Source organism: Staurois parvus, unplaced genomic scaffold (assembly GCF_062004578.1).
Source record: "Staurois parvus isolate SC_StPar_1 unplaced genomic scaffold, SC_StPar_1.0 ptg000046l, whole genome shotgun sequence".
NCBI classification, from domain to species: domain Eukaryota; kingdom Metazoa; phylum Chordata; class Amphibia; order Anura; family Ranidae; genus Staurois; species Staurois parvus.
Window position 1 is genome coordinate 12,501 of NW_028317842.1, and position 21,152 is coordinate 33,652.

General features: G+C 39.4%; 1 pseudogene; it reads left to right on the top strand.

Annotated features, from left to right (window-relative positions):
- The window catches only part of LOC149470410 (legumain pseudogene), a 31,890-nt pseudogene extending 11,259 nt beyond the window's left edge, over positions 1 to 20,631 (top strand).
- The last annotated feature ends 521 nt before the right edge of the window (positions 20,632 to 21,152 follow it).

Genomic DNA, 21,152 nt, shown 5'->3' on the forward strand with positions numbered 1-21,152 from the left:
TTAAGAGATTCTTTACATGCTCAGACACTTTATTCTGTCAGCACAATTTTACTAATAAATGGTTCATTTGATATTACCTTCTACACTATATTTATTCTGATCCATGTTATGATGCCATTTGGAAGCCGGATACATTGTAGAATGAGAGGAGCCAATGTTAATCTATGCTGTTGGATTTATACGGTCCGGTAAGGTGCATGGGTTGTGAGATGGAGGAGAGTATTCACGGACACTGGTGAATTTTCTTTTGGAGAGGTGAGGAGCACAAGAGAGCATACAATTATAAGGATATCACACTATATCTTATTTCTTTGGATGTGTATCTCCTATGAAGAGGACGATGGATTAGGAGGTTGAATTTTGGAGGAAGTTGGAGAAGGAATGTGTTTAAGGCTATGCTCAAGCCAATAGAGGGTAAGAGTGAAGATTATAGACGTTCTGAAGTGGACACATGGTGGAGTGGTGTTTGCACTAATTTTGCAAGTGCGTTTTTTTTATTTTATCAGCATTTTGTGGATAATGCACTGTGTGGGGTTATATTTTCCTTTTTTTCTGAGTGTGACAAGTGAATATGAAAGATCACATGTTTTGGTCTACACTAGTGGTGATATAGGACATTGAGACGCCAAAAGTGATTTAAACTATGACCTCACGTAACTAATGTTCCCTCCAAACAAAGGTCATGACCTGGCATACATAATTTTAGCACTAAAAAAACGGGAGGTTCTGGTAAGGGGCTGAGTTATTATAAATATAAGAGGATGAGATCATTGTCCAATCCTGGATGAGATGCGTGAGATATAGGAGATGGATTAGATAGTTCTACCAATCAGGATGGCCCCATGCAAGTCTAAGAGAGACAGGTCTATATCAGGGTAGGTTTTGGGGGAAGACAGGAGAGAAGATCTAACAATCCTGATTTCCCCCATGCTACACCATTGGTAAATATCAGGACATCTCTCTGGCACGTACATGTATGCATGCTTGTCTTATGTGTTGTGTGTCTGTTTATAGGTTAAGGGTATGAGTATTATATTCTGTAATTCCTTTGTTTAAATTTTGCAAGTTTTTTTTCCTTTTCTTATTGTAAAATAGATTGCGATGTGTTAGTTTATACCTCCGTACTATTCACCAATACATGTGTTTATACTTCCGTACAATTCACCAATACATGTGTTTATACCTCCATACTATTCACCAATACATGTGTTTATACTTCCGTACAATTCACCAATACATGTGTTTATACCTCCGTACTATTCACCAATACATTTTGGTTGTTGTGTTAAACCTCTCACTCTTGGTCAAAGAACTCCCATTAATATTAACCAAATCATAGTCAAGAGATATTAAATCTCAAAAATAAAAAGTGCGGATAACAAATTGGTGACCATGAAGGGACCCGAGAGAGAATGTAATACAACAACCCCAAGAATTGTGTAAAGCAGGTTATGGTTATTGGGGTGGTTTTAAACTGAGTCAGTTTGCAAGTCGCAGCAATCCGATCTAGGTAAACAGGTACCCTTTGCATTTTAGTGGGTATTAGAAGAATTCTAAAGAGGGAGGATACTTCATAGAATTTTTGTTTTATAAATATCCCATAATTATACTGAAGTAGTATATTAGAAGAACCATTAAAAACCAGTCAATTTAATGGGGAGGATATACGGAGCAGGAAAATGTTTTCTTTTGTTTCTTTTGGGCTTACCAAGCTTCATTTCTCTTGAATTATTGTTGCATTTTGCTTTTATCGTTGGTTCATATACAGTATGTATTTATTGGAAAGGCACTGAAAGTTGTCTTTGTTGTGTGGGGAAAAATCTTGCAATTTTTTTTAATTTTTCTTTTCCTTTTTTTTCTTTTATTTACACAAAAACATGACTTATTTTTTATGTTATCTTTGGAAAAAAACTACCTAACAATTTTGTTGGTATTCAGATTGGGTAGCCACTAAAAGTCATGATATTTCATTTTATTTTTTTTGTAATAAGTTTAAGCTACAGCAGTATAGTGTGTTATTTATGCAGTTTTTTTTAAGAGCGATTCTCATGGTTGTCAGAGTGAAAAATGTATTGCAGATAGATGAGAGTTGTTCTTTTGTGCATGGTTAGAACACTAAAAAAAAAACAAACAAAAAAAAAAACACAAAACTGTGGAAGTCTGGTTGTTGAAGCAAAGTATTATTGAGATTGCAGGGCAAAATAAGTTGCTGTTACCATATTTTAATAGACATGGGCAATGCTTTATCTACTTATTTTAAAGCTGAACCATACTAATCATTTTGTAAACGGAATTTGTGGCAGGGTCAGATCTAGCCGTCCAATGTGGGGGTGCAGTAAACAATGTCAAGGGGGCAGAGGATGGGAGGTCAGCAGGGCAATGTACAGGGGGGTCACGAGGACAAAGGCTACAGACATATTTGAAAAGCAGGGAACAGAGGCCATTAACTTGTAGATCAGTGTACAGGAGTCCGCAGGGCAAAAAACAGGGGTCAGCAGGAAGGAAGACAGGAGGTCACTTCTGAAAAGGCAAATGTAGAAGTCACTGCTGCAAGACAAAAAGGCAGAGGTCAGGGGTCTGTCAGCAACGGACTCACCAATAGTGGTGGGACGCACCTGCCTTGTGGGCTGCAGTACCAGGGCTGGCCAGCGGGTGCTCTCAGCAACCAGAGGCTCACTCCTGCAATGAGCCATCACCTGAAGCTGATTACACAGGCGTATTTAAGGAATGGCCAGGCCTGTGTTCAGGGCCTTGGTGTATGTTTCCCATGTGCCCTGTATCCTGTCTCCTGCCTGTCTCCTGTTGCCGACCTCTGCATTGTTCCTGATTCTGCTGACCATCTCCTGTTAACCCCTAGCTTGCCTGACCATCCTATTGCCTGCTTCTCTGTACCATGCTGCCTGTGAGTTTCTGAACCCAGCTTGTGACCCTGACCATTCTCCTGCCTGCTCCTGGTACCCCGGTTTGTTTGCACTGCGTTTTGTATTGTAGTCTTAATAAATTATATTGTTTACTATACCTGAAGCCTGCGTTTCCCTTTGTCAGTCCACACACACTTCTGGTCATACCTAGAATCCTGACAGGGTCACTGCTGGCAGGGCAGAGGTTAGGGGTCACTGTAGGAAGAACTCAGCAGAGGTTAGGGGTCACCTGCTGGCAGGGCACTCAGCAGGAGGTCCTTTTCCCCCATCCACGCACTGCACACATCCTGGGCACAAGCAGCAAATCTTCTCCTCGGCACAGAACACAGCTTTACACAATCAGATACAAACCTTAACTACTCAAATGGTTAAAGCCTCCCAGGAGGGAAAACAGTAAAAATTGCAAAGGAGCTCAAAAACGTAATACAATATAAAAGACATGCTAGCAAAAGTTGAGAGTGAACGGGACCATATAATTAGCACATGCAAAAAAGTAGTCCAAGATCAGTTACAGGAAACAAAGAAAAAATTATAGATCATGCACAGTGCAAAGAAGCACAGCTGCTACAAATAAATTTCCTAAAGGACAGGCTGCCATGGCTAACAGATTAGGACACATTAATGCAACTGCACCTATGAAACTGGGGACAACTATGATGAGTATTGGGGAGAAGAAGATATGGATCCAAATTCTCCTTTTCCTGTGGCTATGGGAGAAATCACTGACCCACAGGAAAGTAGAGAGTTCACCATTGTTATAGGCACTGAGGACAATGGGGATCAAAGATCCACATATGGGGAATCGGACATAGTACCCATCATGCCTAGGACCCAGATTGTCTCCTCTCCTGAAGTCAACCAAATATTTCTAGGATTTGACGGTGAAGGAAATTAGCTAATATCTAACATATACCCTACTCCGCCTGTGAAAACCCTCAGGAGTGTGGCTGATTTCATTGGCAAAATTAAAACTAATGAACACATTACTTCACATGCAACAAATGTACAACAGAGGTGTGAGCTTCTAGATGTGAGAAGTCCTAGTGACCAGGTTAAGGGGTTACAATTAACCCTTGATGCCCACACCTGGAATGCACTTCCAGATTTAATTAAGGAAGGCTAAGAGAGTTTCAAATTAACAGAGGCAGAATTTCAGAAGGTTATAAACCCCTCAGCCATAGGTTTGATGGTTACCTATCAAATGAAACAGAATACCGAGGAAAACCCTCTACTTTATGCCAATAGATTGTGGGCAGCATATAACACTAGTAATGGGAAAGCCACTAGGGAGGATATACAATATAAAAATGTATGGATTCACAATGCCCATCCGGCTATTCGAGTAAAATGTGATAGATCCCAGAAAACACATCTATGAGGAAGTGATCGGATTAATACATAGATCATTTCAAGCAATCCAATCATAAAACAACAGGCTTACAGGAAAAAAAAAAAAAAAACAGTTGCTGAAGAAGGTGGCGGCATTACAATGTTAAACTACCACCATAGAAGGCCCCCAAACCCCAGGGGAATCCAATCCTTCATACAGCCCTAATTAGAACAAAAATTTACAAGGGAGGGGATTAGGGAAAAGTGTCAGGAATGGACTCACCACTGGTGGTGCGGTGGCTCACTTGCTCTGTGGGCTGCAGTACCAGCTCCTACCAGAGGGTATTTTCAGCAGCCAGGGTCTCACTCCTGCAATCAAGCCATCACCTGAGGCTGATTGCAGGAGGTCTATTTAAGCAGGACCAGCCTGCAATCAGTGCCCTGGTGTGTTTTCCATGAGCCCCTGTACCTGGTATCCTGTGAATCTTCTGTTGCCGACCTCTGCATTGTTCCTGACCCTGCTGACAGTCTCCTGTTTAGCCCCTGGCTTGCCTGACCATCCTTCTGCCTGATCCTCTGTACCGCGCTGCCCGTGAGTTACTGAACCCGGCTTGTGACCCTGACCATTCTCTGCCTGCTCCTCCGGTACCTCGCTGCCCGCACATTGCTGACCTGGCCTGCCTGACTACGCTACTCAGACGATCCATCCATCCCGCACGGATCTGTCCCTGTTACCAGGTCTGCCAGCCTCTTCACATCAGGCTCCTTTGCCCGCACACCTCTGACGACGCTCTCTACCATTGCCAGATGTACTCGGGGTCGCGACTTGGTCTCAGTCTGCTCCAAGTTTATCCCCACCATCAGGGGCCCTGGTGAATAAGCAGATTGGGACTTAGACCCCGCGCCCTGAGGAACCCCGCGCTGTGGGCTGCTAGAGATGCCGCCAGGCGGTGCTTAACAGTACCAAATGGCCTGCCTGACCATTCCACCTCTCCAGCCCTGGACTACACCTGTGTTCCCACACATTTCTGGTCATACCCGGATCCCTGACAAAAAGTCAGCCTATAGAGGCATGAGAAGAGGAAACCTTCATAGCCATTCATCAGAAGGCAAGCAGATCAGTGAGACACAAAGAGCCCCTACTAATGCAGAATTACAGCAACAATTACAGGCATTGCAAGTATGCCCTGAAAAGGAAACAAAAGTAAAACCCCAGACATAGGCTGAAGGTCTTCAATGTTGACAATTACAAAGCCCCATAATTTTGGCACCTATTTCTCTGGATAGGTGCGGGTGCCTCCAAGTGTCAGCATTGATTAGGGGCTGTCAATGTACTATGGTTTTAGATATAGGGGCTGCCATTTCCATTCTGCATGACAAAGACCCACTAAAATCAACATTATCTTCAGAAAAGCCATTAAATCTCCAGAGCTTCACTGGGCACACTGTTGAGTCAGCTTTGTTTAAACCACCGACAATCCAAATTGGATATTTAATCAGTAAAACAGCCACTTGCATTAATGTCGTTGCCAAATGAAACCAGCCTCCTGGGGTCAGACTTCTTAATGCCTAATGGATGTATTTTGGACTTGGCCAATCAGTTACTATGGCAAGGGGTTCCAAACAATTATGCTAGCACCATAGTGATACCCGATTCACACACAATTGCAGCTATCAAGTGTAAGGATTCCACATGACATCTTACAAACCATAAAAGATCATGCAGATCATGATAGAAAGACAGCAGGGAGCTTTTGCAATGCATAAGCATGACTGTGGAAAGGTAGACAATTCCCATCAATGGGCCAGATTCAGCTCCGCAAAAGCAATATCCCTTTCCACAGGAAGCTATCAGTTACATTCAGGAAACGATAGATTCACTGCAAGACCAAAGGGTCTTCAAACCATGTGTATACACAACAAATGTGCCAATATGGCAGATTTGCAAACATTGACAATTCAGGATGATTACCAATCAATTGCCAATTAAATTAAACAGTGTTACTAACAATTGTGCCCTCACAGTTGCATCTGTCCCGGATGTCTTAAGCATGTTGAATCCAAATCAAATATTTCATATATTTCAGAAGAATGTCAATACAAATTTGCATTTACATTTTTGGGGAAGCAATACACATTCACATGTCTTCCTCAGGGATTTCATAAGTCTGCTTTATTTCATCCAGAATCTACCTACCATAGACAGACTTTCAATGGACCAATAGCTCATAAAACTAGAAAAAGCGGTAAAGGAGATCCATATATTTGCAGCGGCATAAATGGGTAAGAATCAAAAAGAAAACAAAAGCGTATTTTGGCAAAGTGATCCAAGAATGTACTTGGGCTGTAGGAGATAGAGTTATGTTCTTATAATTCCATCCCCTGGACAACAGCTTAAGCCACAAATTTTCCCATTATTTACAAATTAAGTCCTTCAGTATATAAATGCCAAAAGAGGGCAAAGAGATTAAAAGATACATGATAAGATAAGAAATACATGAACCAACTGAAGCTATTCTGTGGAGTCAAGAACAAACTAAAATGTTGTGCTCCTTTTTGAGCCATGAAGTTATGGGTTTTTCTTCTCATCCCCATCTGATCAGACATACCATGGGAGAGGAGAATGGATCACTTAGCATAAATCGACAAAAATCTGGTCTGCTATCAAGAGGGGGAATCCATCTTGCTGCCAGTGGCAATTAAAAGGGACTGAGGGGAAACAAGAACTGGTGTAGCCCCATCAATAATCACCTAGTCTGGGTCAATGGTGTTGGGAATGTCACAGACTCCCGGGATAGGATAATGGGTTTTCCTAATGGTTCATTGTTGATTGTAGAGACAATGTTAATTGATACTGGAGAGTGGAAATTTCAGTCCCTTTGTCCAGCAACAGCCAAGTATCCAGTCTTCAATATGTCCCAGGAAAAAGATGCCTTGTATGGGTCCCCAAAGGCCAAAGCCCGTGCTTTTACAACCTTGGCAAAAAGCTCAGATACAATCCTTTTTTCCTCTGAACCAACATCCTTGGACTACAGAAATTGAAGTGCTAAGCAAATATATCAATTATAGATATCAAATTAGTGAATAACAAAACTCCAACCATAAAGTGACATGTGCTAAATATAAAATCTATAATTTAAAATAGTGACACGTGCTCAAACATTAATTCAAATCAAAATTGTGAGACTACCACACCTCAACATATTGATAAAGTGACAATGTGCTCAAAATCTTAGTGCAAAAACAAAATATATGGTCTGCCAATAAATGGAAAGGTGATGAAACCAAATTAAAAAAAAAGTTCTCTTGATCAATTGAACAACAATACTAAGAATATCAGATTTACATGGAGATTTAGCTGTCAATCCATTCAGTTTCTGGATTTAGAAATTAATATTGAGGAAATTGGAATTAGAACGAGAACCCACTTTAAGGAGGTGGATAGAAATGGATACATCCCGGTGGATAGTTGTCACTATCAACCGTGGTTATACAATATCCCTAAAGGACAGTTCATCAGATTAAGGAGGAACTGCACAACTATGGACGAGTTTAATATTCAAGCTAAATTAATAGCAGGTAGATTTTTAGCTAAAAAAGGTTATTCTTCATCTGATCTGAAAAAGAATAGGATTAAAGTAGCTAATATGGAAAGAAAATTACTTCAAGATAAAGTCAAGATTAAAGATACTCATCAAGTGAATCAATTAGCCATCATTCTTGATTATAATTTGCAATATAAGAAGATTCAGAATATTTACAAAAAACACTGGCCAATATTGAAGACTGACCCCTTAATAAGTAGTATGCTGCCGGATCAACCTAAATTCATTTATAGAAAAGCCCCTACACTTAGGGATTCAGTGGCTAAAAATGTTTTGGATCCGCAAATTAAAAATAAGTCAACCACTGTTTGATTTTAAAGGTTTTTTCTCTTGTAAAAGATGTTGCCTATGTAAAGCCACTAGAGGGCAGAAGAAAAGGAATTCATTCACATTGAACAGTAATGGGGAATCCTTTGATATTAAAGATTTTATTACATGCAAAACAGAAGGTGTAGTCTATGCATTGGAATGTAGCTGTGGCCTGCAATACGTGGGACGCACGAAAAGGCCTTTATGGATAAAGTTACGATAAAATATAAAACAAAGAATAGTTACCCTAAACACAGCTTATCTAAACATTTCGCTAGCCACCATAACAAAGTCCCATCAGGATTAGTTTTCTGGGGTATAGAGAAATATTAAACATTGGAGAGGAAGTCACAAGATAAGAACAGTCAAGCTGAGTCGAGGTGGATTTTTAAAATGCAGACAATGACACCTAGAGGATTAAACAGAGAATTCGACCTCAACTGTTTTATTAGTGATTTGTAGTTCCACTTGGCTATTTTATGGATTGTTATTAAATTTTATTTTAAAATATATATATATATATATATATATATATATATATATATTGTAGTAAACATATGTTATGGGTGTGATTAGGGAGATTTGTATGAATATAAATTTGTCCACACTAGCTTCCATTGCTGGAGATTTATATTTTATTGATGTAATTTTATATATGAGTGTGGATTTATGTGTTTATATAATATATTAACACGTAATATCCCCCATTTTTTCATATAAAGTTTTTTATAAAAAAATTGATTAAATTTTAATTTTAATCAGATTTTGTTCTTAAGATTTACTTTAGTTTTCCTTCTTTAATAAATTATCGTATTTTAATTAGTATTTTTAATTTAGTGTATAGATTTTTATTGTGGACCTTTATTTTTCCATGGATAATTCTAAGGTTGCACATTGATGGGATAGGATGAGTAAGGAATAAGTCCACACCGCTGTATAGGCATTTGAGCTACAATAAAATGGAGGCTTAGTTCACGCCCCTAATCGTACTAGCCTATAAATGCCAGTCCCTGTCACCCAATGCGATATCCTGAGGAATCGTGTAACGCGTAGCGCACATGCGCAGTGACGCATTTCCAGTAGCAGCGGAGACGCACTTCCGGTTTCGGACGCCATCTTGGAACACCTAGGTCTTCCTGTACACCCATAGCATATGGGAACTGCTGGATTGTTATGAGATTAATGTGAGTGTTCATTTGTTTTGGCGTTTTTTGTTATTAAAAGCGGTATTTCACTATGGAGGTCCTTTTTATTCTACCTTCCTTACATGCCTGAGTCCGTATGTGTGTAAGGGCATCTTGGAGTGAACTATACTAGGAGTGGAGCCCTATTGAAATTGTGGAGCCGGTGGAGCCAGCTTATGGGACGTTATCTTGTGTGGGAATACTCAGTGCTGTGACCCTGTGGGGTCGATGTTGGGAGGTGAGGAGGCATTTTAGCCACTGAGGGATAAGTCTCACTAGAGTGTCACTGAGATCACAAGCAAGTGTACATGGATTATTGAAACACTGTTGGATTGGACTGATCACTATTATTCATTGCACTTAAGTGTTTAGATAAATCAGTTTAAAAACAATATATCACATTTAATTTTTGTGGTTTGTATGTCACTTTGTCTGGCGTGCATTTATTGGCAGACCATATATTTGTTTTTGCAGTAAGATTTTGAGCACATTGTCACTTTATCAATATGTTGAGGTGTGGTAGTCTCACGATTTTGATTTGAATTAATGTTTGAGGACGTGTCACTATTTTATATTTAGCACATGCCACTTTATGGTTGGAGTTTTGTTATTCACTAATTTGATATTTATAATTGATATATTTGCTTAGCGCATCACCAATTTCTGTATTCTTTATTTTTCCTGAGGTATAAGGAGCTCGGTGATAGCAGCTTGCTCATCATATTAAGTGATCACATAGTTGAGCGCAGGAGGAGATTTCTAATTTATAACATCCTTGGACTGCCCATCACTGCAGGAGGGAACGCCTAGAGGCCCAACTGTGACATCAATCCCCAGAACACCATTTACTAAAATGTTAAATTCATTCATGTACCCATAGTGCTTAATTTGTCCAAGTGGAACATAGCCAAATTTGGCTCATATGCCTGGACAAATATATATGTCACGGTTTTATTTTTCCTTGCTGGTAGAATAAATGCCTCCCATGCCAGCCAAACTCAGGATCCTTTTGCAGAACCAAAATGGTTTGGTGACCAATGTTCCATTCATTAATTGGGATGGACCCAATTAGACGACCTGAAACAAAATAAACCCTTCGATTGCAGATTGTCCAAGAAAAAATAAATGTCTCTGCAAGTTGCCTTAACCGTTTGTAAAAAAAAATATAGAAGAGAAAAACAATGTCTTGGAAGCATGATAGTTGTGTTTTCTACATGTATATTAAATCATGAAAAGCTTTGGGAAAGTCAACCCGAGATTAAAAAAAAAAAAAAAAAAAAAAAAGTGGCTTCTGGAAATATTTCCAGTTCTAGAGTACTCTTGGGTTTCAACTACACGAAAGTGAGAATTATTATATTTTTCAGGAATTAAAATTTTCAGACAAACTTCCTTTCACTATTTTCAAAGCTGGTTAATTTTTCTGCAATTGACTTTCACTGGAAAATAAAATAAAATACATACATAAAGAACAGTCCAAGAAGAAAGATATAAAGAACAGTCTAAAGAGAAAACACATTTTTCTTGGCCAAGGATGGTCAGTGTGACAGCACTGGATTCAGTGCCAAATTCTGCACATATATGTTTATGGGTACAATCTCCAGGAAAAGAATAGACTTTGAAGTAGTGCAGGTAACCCCAACCACTTCATCAGCAGCAAAGCAAAAGCTGGGATTTCAAAAACGCTTAACACATTCTGGATGAAAAGTTTGAGCAACATTTCATTGGTACCGATAGCTACACAGGTATGTCAATCAATTAATCAATTTGGTAAATTTGGCATTATGTAAAAAAAAATAAATAAAAAAAGGAAAGTGCTACAAATTTCCAAACAAAAATCAGGGATTTACCAAGAACAGCTGGATTAGGGGAATCTGGGGTTGGGTGGTACAACAGGAGACACTGACTAGCTATTCAAGAAGATGATTTTTTTTGCAAAGATTTGTACATAGTTCAGGAAGATTGTCCTCTTACAGTTATAGTTCCTTTGTACTTTCTGTACACTCCTTACCCTATCCAAGTTCAATTCCCCTAATATCACAAAACAAGCTCAAGGATTGGGTACTGTCTCCTGGATGCATGTTAATGTGAAAATGCATATTGCCTGGTTGTGCAGGACTATAGGTGGAGCCAAAACTTCAGCGACTCCTAAGGGGGTAGGTGCTACAAGTGCATTGGTGATGAATCACAGCATAATGCTAAAATATTGACAGAAAGGAATATACTACCGTTAAGATTCAATGGAGGGCAGGACAAAACTAGCTGCATTGTATCAATACAAATCTCATAAGAAATCCAGCAATATATAAAAAAAAAATGAAAGTGGTGAAATTGTAATAACAAAATGAAAATAAATGCTGGATTTCCAAGAGGGAGAAAAAATGGATTGTAAGAAACGTATATCAGACATTATTAAGTTCCCTTTATATGAGCATTAGGCATACAGATAGAATTAACTTAGTCAAATGGGCTTTGAGAATGTTTACAGATTTACATATTAAAAACAAGAAACGTATCTTGCAATTATTGGAGTTTGGCTTGCAGAGGAATTCCTTTTGGTATGAAGGGAGGGGAGTTTTTTGCTCAGAAAAAAAAAAAGGGAGTTGCTATGGGTGTGAAGTTCTCCCCCAGTTTGGCGTATATCTATGTCCAAATGGGAGCAAGAGGTTATTTATGAATGGGAGGGGATTGGATGCTATGGAGTAGGTTCATTGATGATATTCTGGCGATATGGGAGGGCAGTATGGAATCACTTGAGTTGTTTTGTCCTCAGAGCAATGAATATTGATTGGAGTTTTCGGTCGATTTCTTGAATTTTTGTATTTTTTGCTATGAAGGAGTTTTGCATACTAAAAAAACTGTAAGGAAAGGGGTCACCGCTGGTGGTGCTGTGGCTCACCTGCTCTATGGGCTGCAGTACTGGGACTTACCAGCGAGTGCCTTTCAGCAAACAGGATCTCACCATCACCTGAGGCTGATTGCAGGAGGTGTACTTAAAACAGTAATCAGGCTGTAATCCGTGCCTTCGTGTTTGTTTCCCATGAGCCTGTGTTATCCTGTTTCCCTGAACCTGTTATCCAATCCGTGTGCTGTCTTCCTCCCTGCACCCCATGCTTGATTTCCCTTGTATGGCCCCGGCTAGCCCTGACTACGCTTTTATTTCTGTACAAGTATATATATCGGGTGAAGGTTTTGGTTATTTGGTTTGTGTTCGCACTGTGCGTTTTGTATACTGGTGTATCTCACAATAAATTAGATTATCTACATCACTCCTGAAGCGTGATATTCCCTGTGTCAGTCCACACATCTCTGGTCATATCCGGATTACTGACAAACTCATTTTAAGTCTCCTGACCAAAGAACGGATATATTCCGAAGTTCAGTTTCCACCATCCCTTATGGCTGGAGGGAATCCCAAGGGGACTATATTGATGGGATCATAACCCTTATCAATCTCTCCTTAATGATTTCTGATTGAACAAACTAGAGAAAGTTAGGGTTGAAGTAAGCCAGAATTATGTAGAGAAGATAAAGAGAAGTAAAAGGTGAAATAAAAAGCAAAAACAAGGGGTTCAAGTTCACATTTATATTAGACTTCAAACATCAGTATAAAAAAAGTCAAAAACGGATCATCAGTAAATACTGGTCCAGTATTACGAATAAGATCTTGGGACCTCTGGTTCCTACAAAACCTGGATTTGTTTACAGGAAATCTTCCAACCAAAAGGCAGAAGTTGGTAAGAAAGGTCTCTCCCCACCCCAAGGTCAGGTAAAAGCATCATGTTTGATTTGAAGGGCTTATTCCTGTGTGGTAGCAAATGTAGCATATGTAAGATCACTAATGCTAGAAACAAAATAAAAAAAACATTAGAAATTTTTAGGTCGAACATGACAAAAAATATACACCATTAGAAAATTCATCTCATGCCATTCCAATTTTGCTACTTTTCTGTTGGAATGTCCTTGTGGGGTCCAATATGTGAAGTGCGCCACAAAAACTACAAAGAATACGGGAACATGTCACCAATATTAGAAAGGGGAGGAAGGAACATAGCCTATCAAAACATTTTACAGACTTGTGACCCCACATTGTTGAAGTTCTGTGCCATTGACAAAGTTCGGGCACACAGGAGGGGTAACAATCATATCAAAGGAAATTTCTAAAAATGAAACCTACTGGATATACTAGCTGGACAGTATGTACCCTAAGGGGTTGAACATAGAATTGGATCTGAATTTCTATATTTCCAACTCGTAGGGCATTATTTGAAGACTTCAACTGGGTAAAATGTTAGCAGTGAGGAGAAGTGTTTGGCATAGATCGGGCACACTTTCCCTCTTTCACATGCACCCATAAATTTATAATATTTATACTATTTATTGAACATTCATTAATTTCTTTGATTTTACCTTAATTCATTATAAAATAAATTTGTTTTTGTAATTTATACGCTACAATGTTGTAGGGAAGACACCGATACAACATACTTCAAATAGTGAGGGCTCATAATCCTGTTATATTCAGCTTTACAATGATTAGCCATATATACCACTAGTTGGCAGATGTTTTAGGTTTATATATGTCTGTCTGTCTATGTAGGTAATAATTGTAGCAAATTAAATTTAGTCTCATTTGAGGATGTATTAACTTAATCTTGCTAACGGATTGGAAACTGGCATAGTTAAGGATTCTAATATTATGGGGTTATAGGACAGGATGTTAGTATCCAGTGTTCTTCCTGGATGAACATCCGAATACAACACTAACATTTATAGGGAAAGTAGATCCAGGGAATATCTGATTGCCTCTTGGGGGATCAGGAAGGAATTTTCTCCCCTGCAGGAGCAAATTGGATCATTCTTTGCTGGGTTTTTTGCCTTCCTCTGGATCAACTGTGGGTGTAGGATTATAACTTTTTTTTTTTTGGTAATGGTTGAACTGGATGGACTTTTGTCTTTTTTTCAGCCAGACTATGTAACTATGAAGTAAGATGGAGATCATGGCCACAGGATGTGGGCAGGGTCTGGTATAAATATTAGTCCAGTGGCATCTGACACCTATTGTCTATGAAAAAGTTGATTCAATAATGAAACGCGTCAGTCAGATGTGACGTCACACAAATGGAAGTGTTGCAACGGCCATTATGAAGATTGGCAGAATCAAGCTGCTTGTACTTCAAAACATACATGAGCACAATTTTACACCATTACACTTGAATTTTAAAGTAATACCGCACCATGGGAGTATGTTTATCTTTCATGATCACTGAGGATCTTTGAAGAAGTGAGGAGATTGGGCACATTGATGCATGATTTTGAAAAGGCTATTCACAAGACATGCAGGGTAACAGTCATGCCTGAAGGGGAAGGGATCAAGCACGTTGTTTTGGCTTTGTACACAGGTGGTGGATGGAGGATGGATACGTGTATTGTGGATTTGATTCAGTCTAAGAGTGAAACACACATTTTCACCCTAAGAGGGTAAGAGTACTTAGGGGAAGAGTGGTGCACACTTTCTGTATGTTGCACACCATGTCACACATGGAGCATTTTTGCGTAATAAATACTACACTATATAAGGATTTTTTTCTTTTGGAGATTTGGATCAGTACTCTGGAAGATTACAGGAGAGAGAGATTTTATTGGATACAACACATTCTGGTTAAAGAGATCTTGATGGGAAGATTGGAGTATGAAGTAGTGCGCTGTTGCTGGCATACAAGTATATCAGACATTGACAAACAACAAAGTCATACCACCAAGTCCTCACACACGGGACGTTTTGATAACGCGGGTAACATTAGCTGTGTAAGTTACGTTAAAGTAGAGGAGAGTTTTTCAGCTTTTTTTCGCATTTTTGCATTAGTGTTTTAGCGGCATTTGCTTGCAATTTTTTAATCACCACTGGACCAATATACCCACCAGGACCATTATTTCAATTATTTTTTTTTATTAATTATGATGCACTCATTTTATAGTATATATTTTTAAGAATACATTAATGTGTTTTTACAGCATGTATGTGTGCACCATATTGTAAGAGAAGTTCACCATACTAATTATTGTAGGCCCAAAATATCTGATAGGGGTCTCAATTCCTGTACCTTATTTATCATCTGTTGCATCACCTCAAACACCCCCTTAGAAATGAGAGCTCCAGGACCTCTACAGGAAACCTAACACCTCCTAGAGAGTAACTGGCTTGAAAGGAGGTATGCTTCCTGGACCTTGGCCCATCCTAAATTCCATCTGATGAACTACAGTTGACCAATGTCTTTCACAAATCACAGAGCCCCTCTTTGAACAGAAAATGGCAAAATACTGGAACCTATTGAAGGGTGGGACTACCTGGAAGGGAAGGGGTATAAAGTTCTGCCTCTATGTCCCTTTGTTATTTTCCGGACCCCAGAACATCAGGATATCTGTAATGTATCACCATTGCTCTATTTATTTTCTATAAAACTTTCTTTTCCTATAGTCATCTCTCTATACCGATTATATACTGTGTAATACTGTAACATCACTTATTTTTTTGTAATATATCTTTTGTTTGATTCAATTAGTAACTACTTTTCTTCTGTGTAAATAAATTAGATCTTTTATTTTTTGCACAGTTATCCTTTGAGGATTGGCTAAATTCATGTATAGACAAAAAAGGTTGTAATCACTTATTACATTTATAATCTGAGATAGAACCAAGTAAATAAGTGTGGTAGGAAAAACTGCCAAAACAATATATTTATATACTCTGATACAGATTGATATTGCTTAATTTTACACATGGGCATCTCTCTTTTTAGTTACTTAGATGTAGTATTTTTGCTGGTTTCTGGCTGCTCTAATTGCTCCATTTAATTTAGGTATTTGTTGGTTTTTTATACTACCTTGATTACAGCAAAAATAGCAATTGTCACATATCACCTTTTTATATTTATACATTTTTATAATTGTTATAATTGATAAAACACTACATATTTTCTATATGTGTGCTGAGAGGAGGAGAAGTAAGGAGCTGAATCAACAGTGAAGAAGAAAATTGGTAGAAGTCATACCATCAATAAATATCCATCTAATAGGACGCAAGCCATTTTTGACCACTTAGTTGTGAGGTCAAAAATGTTAGGTGAAAGCACAACTGGTGTCATGGTTGGGGGATGTGCACTATATATTAAATAAAAATGGAAGATTTTTACAGCATGAGTCTTTTGAGATGAAAGGATCACACTGTGGAGACGGACTAGTTCATAGGGATTGTGCATATTATTCATTTTATTTTTTTCACTACTTACTTCACATTGGGATTATTGTCATGCCAATATTTCTGTCACTATGTATATTGAAGAGAAGCACAGCATGCTTGTTGTATGATTTGTTATTTAGTAAATTTTTTTTTTTAAGGTAATTTCTATTTGTAACCATGGATGAGTGGTTTGTGTGCGCAGCTGGAGAACCTGTTACTCTATGGGGATGGAGTACAAACACAGCCTCAGGTCCTCTTGACAGGTGTGCAGATGGGGGCGTGTGGCCATGAAGGCACACCGTTTGGGGCCATACACCTGCATCCACACACGTCAAATTAAGACCTGTGGCTGTGTTCACACAGTTGCTGTGTCCCCATAGCGAAACATAACATTACCATTGCTGCATTTTAAATGTTTAATAAAAGTTAAGAAAATAAAAAAAAAAAATATTTACATTTATTTTGAATACAACGAAGAGAAATCCTGGGATGAACGCATATTGTGGGATGTTCAATATGTAGGTGGGGCTTGACTGTGGGCAGGGACACTGGCCCCATGAGTTGTCAGTCCACCCCCTGCTAGATGCTGAAAAGCATTTGCCACTGGGGGTGCCTGCAAATTACTTCACACATTTGGATTCCAGGGATTTATATATTCAGCAATATCTCCACTATATACAAACACCTCAGAAAGTGTTCCTATATACAAACCCCTCATAGAGTGTCTGATATAGCATTAGAGGAACACTTTCTATCACAGATGGAACCTACCAGGGTGTCTATCACCACTTCTATTTATTCTCATGATGGAACCCCTGACAGACCATTAGAAGTCATAACCACATATCTGATATTACAATAGATGGCTATACAAAAGATCAGATTGTTCACCAATGATGTGCTCACATTGACAAAAATTGGTTTCTTTACTGCGCAAAGTCCAGCTCCTGTTTGATCTACTTGAGGAAGTTTATTTTTACAAACTGATTCCTAAATGTTTTTAGTAAAGTTCAATCTGGCATACCACAACTGATATGTATGACTCCAACTGTCCTAAAATTGCTCCTGATTAAGATTTCAAACACATATCTAAATAGGAACTTTCTTGGCTGGGAAAAATAGCAGCATTAAAAATGTTTTTGGTTCCTTCATGTATCGGTGATCTGCAAGGGAAACATACATGATCTACAGGTCATTATTGCTGAGGTAGGTCAGAACAATAGGAATATTAGATTAACGTATACATATAATTACCCAATTTCATTCTTGGACCTTAAAATCAGAGTAGCAAGTTCACCTCCTTCCAAAGGGATGTTTTGAAAAAACAGCTGCATATTTTTTTAATTACTTTGTGAAGATCACTATCATCCCCCCTCTTTGATCAGGGCTATCCCAACCGGACAGTTTCTTTATCACCGTTGGAACTGCACAGAGATTCAGGAAGGAATAGAAGAAAGAAGCTGGAGTTTTGTATCACCGGTTTAAATGGAGGGTATCCCCATATTGTTAAGAGAACCCAGAAGGAAGCTCTGGTCAAGGATAGATTGGAGTTACTAGAACAGGCTATGAAGCAAGATCAGGTCCAAGATGCTCCTGCAAGATTCATAAATGGAATATGGCTCCCAATGAAATGGAGGTGAATCAGTTGTTCAAAGAAAAAGGTAGCGCTGCTCCAGGTAGGCTCACCACTACCACACTCCACAATCCTTCAGTGTGTGTGCTGGCCCAGTTCACACGCTTGTGGTGTAGGTCAAAAGGAATGTCTGGGAGGCTGTACTAAAAAGCACTTCAAACTCCAGGACTTTCGTTTGATCTAGGTGCTCTCCAAACATTGGGAGATACAGTGTCTTGTGGTGGCTCAAATTGTAGGTGAAAAACCCAATTCTTTCCTAGGAGGGCCAGGAATTTAGGGAACCGTCTGATTCACTCTGAGCATATTACCCACAAACTAGAGGAATTGTGTCTTGTAAACCTTGCCAGTTAGACCATTCATTGAACGCACTTTTGTTTTCACTGGCTTGAATCACTCAAAACTTTTCAAATATATGATCTCATCATTTATATGCTTACATGACCCTGGGAAAATAAAGCGTCAGTTGGGAGTCCGGGTGGGTGAACACATGAGGGAGATAGGAGCTAAAGAACCAAGTAACTCTATTGTCCAAACACTCAGGGGGCACACAATGCAGATATGATGGATTGAAAGTGAAGGGTATTTTCACGATGAACTTATCCACAAGAAAGGGGGGGGGGGGGATTTCAATACAATCCTTATCCAAAAAGGAGACATTGGATTTACAAATTAAAATCCCTTGTTCTCAAGGGGTTAAATACAGAACTGAATATTCAAGTTCTTATGCAGAAGGAGGAGGGCGGTGTGGAGTTCTTCTTTTCCTCAATGTCTATTTGCATATAGATCTCGAATTCCACATTTAATTTTTATATAAATTCAGATTTTTTTTTTTCCTTTCTAGTGATAGTCATCATTTGGCAGACTGTTTTTGATTTTCTCCACTGGAGTTTAAAAATAGGAGCAAATATGAACCCAAAGGGTTTGATTTACTAAAAAGGCAAATAGGCGGAGCACTGCAAGTACACCAAAAGTGCAGTTTTCCTAGTTCTGAAGGGAACATTCAGGGAACATAAACAGCTTTTGTGCTTGCACATGGTTGGATTAAAGAAATCAGCAGAGCTTTGCCTCATTTCAGAGCTTCCTCTCAGATCTAAAGCAATTGCAGTGCACAGTATACTTACCTTTTCCTTCCGGGTCATACTTTTCCTAGATCATGCAAAGTTCATTTTGTTGGTTTGAACAATTCCATCAGTGATTCAAAATTTGGTTCTTTATAAAAAAAACAAAATACAAAAAAACACATTGGATAAGGCAAGTTTAGATACAGTCCTAAAAATCACATTTCGTAGTGGACACACTAATAAGGAAAAAACTAATGATCTGACTCTCAACATGAATTTCCATTTTTGCCTCATCTATGGCTTGCTGAAAGCGGATCTTCTCTGCATCCAAGGATCACATTTCAAAAACAGTTTAATGTATTTTTAATATTAAAGCAAACTCTCCATCCATCCATGTCTCCATTTTTATTTTGTTGAGAAGTCACAATCAGCAGTCTCATTGCTCTGATAACACCCAGAGTGCATACTGCTGGAGGGGAGCAGGGTCCTGTTACTTCATCCAAGATACTCCAAGACACTAATCCTCAGCCTCACTGTCCTGGTCACATCTATACCCATGGATGACCCAGAAGATGGAGGGGAAGCACTGGGTGGTCCTGGTGGCCAGCTTCAATGGCTGGAATAACTACAAACATCAGGCTGACATGTCTCACGCTTATCAAATCGTCAAGTAGAACAGCATCCCTGATGAGCAGATCATGGTGAGGGTGTACAACGATATCACAGATAATGAAGAGAATCCATCCAAAGGAATCATCATAAACCTGCCCAACAGTATAGATGTGTATGTGGGAGTGCTGAAGGACTACACAAACGTGTTTGTCACCCCTGGTGGTTTTGAGAGGTGGTGAATGGAAAAGAATCTGGGAGGGTGATTAAGAGTGAACCCAACAACCTTATCTTTATCTACTTCACTTGTCATGGCGCTTCGGGTCTGCTGGCCTTTCCAAGTGATGACTTCCATGTTGAAGAACTGAACAAGATCACTGAGTGCATGTATGGCAACAAGATGTACAAAAAAAAGATGGTTCTACACATTGAGACCTGTAAATCAGGCTCCATGATGAATCATCTACCCAAAAACATTGGTATTGATGTGTTGCTTGACCAGTAAAAACTGTGGTGGCATAAATATCAGTCATGTGATGCAGTATGGGAACCGGACTATTTACAATATGAAGGTGAGCCAGTTCCAGGTTAGCACTAAAATTCAGTGGCCCCTTGCATTACCCTGGAGCCGGTACACAAAATGGACCTCTTCTCCAGCCCAGGAGGAGCCCATGGCCATCCTAAAAAGAGGAAGATCCTGCTACCATATTAAGGGGGGTTGGGGGAGTGAGGGGCCACAGTAGGGGGGGGGAAGAATAGTGAGGCCACCAGTACGGGGGGAGTGAGGGGCCACAAATTACTATTCTTTAACCCTCCTGGCGGTATTCCCGAGTGTAGCTCGGGGTAAAGTTTCAGCACCACAAGCGGTAACCCTGAGCTACACTCAGGAATACCTTGCAGTGCTGCTCCAGGATCTCTTCTTCACTTACCATGTCCCTCCTGCAGTGTCCCCCAGCCAATGTCAGCATCCGTCTTCTGGGTTCTGTTCCCTGCAACGTCAGGACATACGGGGACGAAACGGTGGGAAATTTAAAAATGTGAAAATTGACTCACTAAAAAGTTACATGGTAAAACATTACTGCATCAAACCATTTCACATACATGTTGTCCCGAGTGCTTTGTCCTGCGCCCTGCCTGCATTTTTACCATTCTTTCTGCCTGGAAACTGAGAAACGTCCATGGCGTCCAAAAAGCGTCCCTTTAGGTCAGACGCGGTTTTAGACCGGCTAGAGAACAGCGATAGTAAAATTAGAACCACTTGCGG